This window comes from Canis aureus, chromosome 26 (genome assembly GCF_053574225.1).
Source record: "Canis aureus isolate CA01 chromosome 26, VMU_Caureus_v.1.0, whole genome shotgun sequence".
Lineage (NCBI taxonomy): Eukaryota > Metazoa > Chordata > Mammalia > Carnivora > Canidae > Canis > Canis aureus.
Genome location: NC_135636.1, coordinates 23,891,134 through 23,897,146, shown reverse-complemented (window position 1 = coordinate 23,897,146; position 6,013 = coordinate 23,891,134). Strand labels below are relative to the sequence as shown.

Here is a 6,013-nt window from a genome sequence, read left to right as displayed (position 1 = left end):
TCTTTTGAATCTCCATGATAAGTGAGTCTCAACCCTGTCATGGGGTCATTGTGAGTCAAAGGCAATACCTATGTGTGAAGTACTTCGTAAAGACCAGAGAGCTGTAAGATATTATACTGAAGCCTAAGAATTAATGTGTAGGCTCAAAAGGCCTTTTGACCCTGAAGGTGGTTGGAAGAGCAGGAAGCTTCCCCAGGCCTTCAGAGAAATGCTCTGTCATGCATACAGTTTCAGCCCTCCGATGGCAAACAGGGGCGGGTGGGTGTGGACGAGATGTAAGAGGTCATGTGACATGAAATCTCAAAACGTGCACATGTTGAGCTCTTCTGATTGTGAAATGCTTGGGGCTGGGGCCTGGCACCTGGAAACGCCTGGACAGATGTGCGTGTGGAGAAAGCAGAGCCCATGGGTTTCTGAAGCTGACCTGATTAGCCGCTCACAGCTCAGGAAGGTCTTAGAAGGTGGCATCCCTTCATGTCCAGCATCCTGGCTCTTCACATACCCGCTAACTCTCCAAACAAAACCTGTTATTACTGAGTAAGGCACATGGTAGATAGCTTTACCCACAGCTGAGACCCACCTAACAGACCCCACCCAGATCCTGACCCCTCTGGATATATCTAACCGTAAAACTTCTGCTCCCGAAGCCCTAGAACTAAAGTTTCTTTTTTCTGCTAAACATTCAGGCCATGAGGACCAACTCCTAGAACCGAAGTTTATTTTTGCTAAAACCCACTTGCTGTGGAGTTGCACAAGTATTCAGGCCACTGGTCAGATGCCTTCAGCATCGGTGCCTGAAAACCCCAGGCCCGGTCCTTCCATCCCGTTTTCTTGTGGTTCTCCCTCAGATGTGGCCTAGTAATAAAGGTAAGGCAGGACATGGAGATGGTGGAGCCTCATGGTTAGCATGGGCTCTGGTGTATTGGCTGAGGATGGGCTTGAATCCCAGCACTGTTACCTTTTAGCTCCATGGCCTTGGTCTTGAACTTCATGTTCCTCAAGGATAAAACCAAGGCAAGAACACCTGTTTAAAGCCAGGATGCCAATCTTGGGTCTCTCATTGACTTGGCTGGGCATTGCGAGCCAGGGACATCACTTCAGAGTCTTGGGGCCACTCTGATTAAGGGAGACAGGAGGTTTGGCCCAGACCAGGCACACTGTAGGGGTCAGGGGAGGAAGCAAGGAGAAGGCCTTCTTCCCATCCCCACATAAATATAGGCCTTCCAACCTCCTGATCTGCTGGTAGAGGTTGTACAGCCAGACTGGAGAGGTGATGGGCAATATTAATCAAATTAGATCAATACATACTCTGTGACCCAGAAATCCAGAATGAATTCTCATAGAAGCCCATAAGGGCCTTGTTCCCCAGAGTGGTTCCACCAGGACCAGAAGTATAGGTATCACCTGGGAGCTGGCTAGAAATGCAGTCTCAGGCCCCACCCAGGCCTGTTGAATCAGAGCCCACATTTTAACAATATCCCAGGTAACACACATGCACACAAATGTTTGAGAAGCACTGCATAAAGGGATATATTCGAGAGTGATGATTGTACTCTTGGTGGTGGCAGGAGATGGGAGAGGTAAAATAAGGTGGATGAGCACAGCGGTTAGAAGGAGAGGAAGATATTAATATTGATTTTGAAATCCTAGCACTGAGTGAAAAGAAACTTGAATGAGAAATAATCCAATTCCTTTTACACAAATTTAAAATGCATGCCAGCAAAACATTTTTTTGTTTTGTTTTTCCAATAACTCGTGAAAACAAAAGATAACAATGAAATGACCAACTCTAGGGGCGAGGCAAGAGGGAGTGGAGTATGCAGATCAAAGGGAAGTGAGGGGCCTCGGCATCAGGAACGGAATTCCCGAAATTCCTTTAAATGTAGATAAAGTTACTCATTCAGAGTTAAAAGTCTTAAAAATGCAAGCCTGGGGCAAATGAACTGGCCGGAATGAAGGAGTTCTAAACCTTTACGACGTGGGCCTAGAAGGCAGAGCTGCCCCTCCGGCCTGAGTGACCCGGACGGGGACGGCTGAGTTGCCTTTGCCTGGCCTCCCCGCCGCTGCGCGCGGCCTGCTCTGCTGGGGTGGGGGTGGGGGTGGGGGTGGGACCCAGTTACCCGCGTGACCCGACCAGAAAGATAATCAGATCAGGCGGGACGGGAGGGACAGAGCAGAGGCGGCGTCACCCGCGAGGGCTGCGGCGTCTGAGAGCAGAGCGAGAGCCCCGGGGCGTCCGCACCTGCTGGGGGGCGCCTGGGAGCGGGAGCGCGGGGCAGGACTCTCGGCCTCGCGTACGGAGCGCGCAGGAGGAGCGGCCGGGCCGAGGGTCCGAGAGGGCGGCGACCAGGGCGCTCGGGAGCAGGGGCAGCACTTGAGCCCGCCCGGGGAAGGTGAGGGGTCCCTGGAAGTAGGAGAGCCAGCGGCGCGAAGCCGAGAGGGGGCGCGCGCTCTCGGACTCGCGTGTGCCGGGGAAGCGGGTCCCGCTCCGGCGCGTGGGGAGCCGCTGTCCTCCGCGCGAGGCCCCGGAGCGGGAGCGGGAGCGGGAGGGGGAGGGGGAGGCCCGCTCCCGCCCGGAGGAGTCGTTCGCTCGGGGGTGCGGGAGAGCGGCCACGGCCACGGCCACGGCCACGGCTGGAGGGCATCGAATGGGGCGCGTTGACTGTGGCGGCAGAGCGAGGCGGGCTGAGAAGGAAATGATACGCCAAGCCGGGGACCGGAGGGCTGTGGGCACCCACAAAAGGGAGGTGCTAGCCACCCCCGGAAAGTCGACACCCCAGAGAATCGCAGCGGGCTGAGCCGGCGACCGGCGAGGCAAGGCGCGCCCCCTGGCGGCGATCTCCCGCCCTGGCGATGAAGAGTCCAGGGGCCCGGTGTGGGGAGGCAGGGAAGGGAGGCTCTCTCAGCGGCGGGCACGCTAGCCCCGAGGGCGAGGGTAGATCCTGGCGCCACTGCCGTCAGGGTAGGGGCCTCGTTGGTGCCTCACCCCCTTCCTTAATCTCCAACCTGGGTCCCCCAACCAGAAACCCCGAGGCATCCAGGGCAGAGCTCGTGGGAAGCCTGGAGAAAGAAGGGTCCAATCTAGCCGTCTTCACTGTGTCACCAACTCCTGGCGCACCCCTAGTCTATGATCCTATTCCTCCTGGGGTAAAAGAGCGGTCTTTGGGCAGCCCCGGTGGCGCAGCGGTTTAGCGCCGCCTGCAGCCCGGGGCGTGATCCTGGAGACCCTGGATCGAGTCCCACGTCGGGCTCCCGGAATGGAGCCTGCTTCTCCCTCTGCTTGTCTCTGCCTCTCTCTGTCTCTCTCTCTGTCTCTGTGTGTGTGTGTGTGTGTGTGTGTGTGTGTGTGCCTCTCATGAATAAATAAATAAAATCTTAAAAAAAAAAAAAGAACTTGGGGCATCGGGGTGGCTCAGTGTTTGAGCATCTGCCTTTGGCTCAGGTCGTGATCAGGTCCCACATCGGACTCTCCACAGGGAGGGAGCCTGCTTCTCCTTCTGCCTCTCTCTCTGTCTCTCGTGAATAAATAAAAAATAAATAACTAAAATAAAAAAATAAAAGAACTTGATTTAAGACCATATTTTCTGGCTCATGTCTTTAAATGCCTAACAAAAAACCCTACAATAGTTAAAATTGATATGTGATACTGCATACATGCAAAATATTTGTTGTAACATATGAAAGTCATAAACTTCTCTAAACTGAAGGATGCTACATCCATCTAAGAGCCAGATGTTATCAGGCCTCTCCCTGTGCATTCAACACCTAACTGGATGAGCTGGGACTCCCAGACAATGGCTTATGGAAATGCTATTCATAGGCACCTTTGACTTGATCTTGATTTAAAAGGAACTTCTAAAAAAAAACAAAACAAAAACAAAAACAAAATAAATAAATAAAAGGAACTTCTAAGGTGCCACCATTAAGAATTGCGTAGATTACTGTAGAATTTTGATAGTTAACCTTTATCCTGTTAAGGAAATTCCTTTCCCTTCCTGATTGTGAATGGATATTGAATGATAAAATTGTTTTTTTTTTTTTTTCCTGCATCTATTACAAGGACGACTTGGTTATTTTCCTTTATTTTTTATATGGTGAATTAAATTTTTAAGGTGCCTTAATATTAAACTATTCCTAGAAAAAAAAACCCATCCTAGTTCCTCTTTAACTGATGTATAATTCACACACACATTTTACGTGCAAGTAAAATGCACAAATCTTGGAGGTACAGCTCAATGAATTTTTACATACTTGTACATGTGTTCATGTAACTACCATCCAGATCAAGATACAGAACTTTTCTATCATCCCAGAAAGTTCCATTACGCCCTATCCCAATCAATACCTCCCCCCACCAAGGTAACCTGTATTGTGACTTCTACCACAGATTAACCTATTCTTGAAATCATACAGAACAAAATCATGCAAAATTTGGTGGTGTCTGGATTCTTTCAATGTTACAGCTGTGAGATGCATCCATGTTGTTGCATCTCTCAGTAGTTTGCTCTCCTTTATTAGTGTGTACTATCCCACTGTAAGGGAAGAAACAATTCATCTACTCTCTTGTTAAAGGACATTTGGCTTGTTTTCAAGTTTTGGCTACTATGAATAAAACATAGGAATATCCTTGTACGGAGTCTTTTTTTAAAAAAGATTTTATTTATTTATTCATGAGACACACACACAGAGTCAGATACAGGCAGAGGGAGGGGCCGGCTCCACCCGGAACCCGATGCGGGACTCAATCCCGGGTCTCCAGGATCAGGCCCCGGGCTGAAGGTGGCGCTAAACCGCTGAGCCACCCAGGCTGCCCCTTGTACAAGTCTTTTGGTAGTTGTTGGATTGCAGAGTATGTAAATGTTCAACTTTAGTAAATGCTGCCCAATAATTTTCAAAATGATTTGTACCAAGCAGTGATTCCACTGCTTTTTTTCAGTCTATCCACCTAATTTATTGTGTGGGGTTTTTGTTCCCTCAGATGGTATTGTCATTTGTTTCTCATTTTCACTTTCGCTTGGGTAATTTCTAAGAAGGAAATACCACCTTTATTCTATCACTGTCAAACTGCACAACCTCTTTCCTTTTTATTTTTTTCAAAGATTCATTTATTTTAGGGTGGAGGGGTAGGAGAGAGAATCTCAAGCAGACTCCCTGCTGAGCAGGGAGCCTGGATACGGGGCCTGATCCCATGACCTTGAGATTGTGACCTGAGCAGAAGCCAAGAGTCAGACACTCAACTGACTGTGCCACCCAGGTGCCCTGAATTGCTTTCCCTTTTATTTTATTTCTAAAGATTTTATTTATTTGTTCACAAGAGACACACACAGAGAGAGGCAGAGACAAGCAGGCTCCATACAGGGAGCCCAACATGGGACTTGATCCCAGGACTTCAGGATCATGCCCTGGGCCAAAGGCAGTGCTAAACCGCTGAGCCACCTGGGCTGCCCACTGCTTTCCCTCTTATTTTATTTTTAAAGATTTTATTTATTTATTCATGAGAGACACAGAGAGAGGCAGAGACACAAGCAGAGGAAGGAGAAACAGTCTCCATGCAGGAAGCCCGATGTGGGACTTGATCCCAGGACCCTGGGATCACTCCCTGAGCCAAAGGCAGATGCTCACCTGCTGAGCCACCCAGGGATCCCCCCTGCTTTCCCTTTTATTTTAATTAATTAATTTATTTATATATTTTTTTAAGATTTTATTTATTCATAGAGACAGAGAGAGAGAGAAAGAGAGAGGCAGAGACACAGGCAGAGGGAGAAGCAGGCTCCATGCAGAGAGCCTGAAATGGGACTCAATCCAGGGTCTCCAGGATCACGCCCTGGGCTGCAGGTGGCACTAAACTGCTGTGCCACCAGGGCTGCCCTATAAAAAATTTTTAAAATATCTTATTTATTTATGAGACACAGAGAGAGAGAGAGAGATTGGCAGAGACACAGGCAGAGGGAGAAGCAGGCTCCATGCGGGGAGCCCAATGTGGGACTCCATCCGGGTACCCCAGGACCACGCC

General features: G+C 49.5%; 1 long non-coding RNA gene across 1 annotated transcript; it reads right to left on the bottom strand.

Annotated features, from left to right (window-relative positions):
• Nucleotides 1-707: 707 nt before the first annotated feature.
• LOC144298056 (uncharacterized) lies at nt 708-1,434 on the bottom strand. The gene is made up of 3 exons (XR_013365037.1): nt 1,309-1,434; nt 959-1,116; nt 708-855 (listed from the first exon to the last, which is right to left on the bottom strand). It is a non-coding gene; the product is annotated as an uncharacterized LOC144298056 (long non-coding RNA).
• Between the last annotated feature and the right edge of the window lie 4,579 nt (nt 1,435-6,013).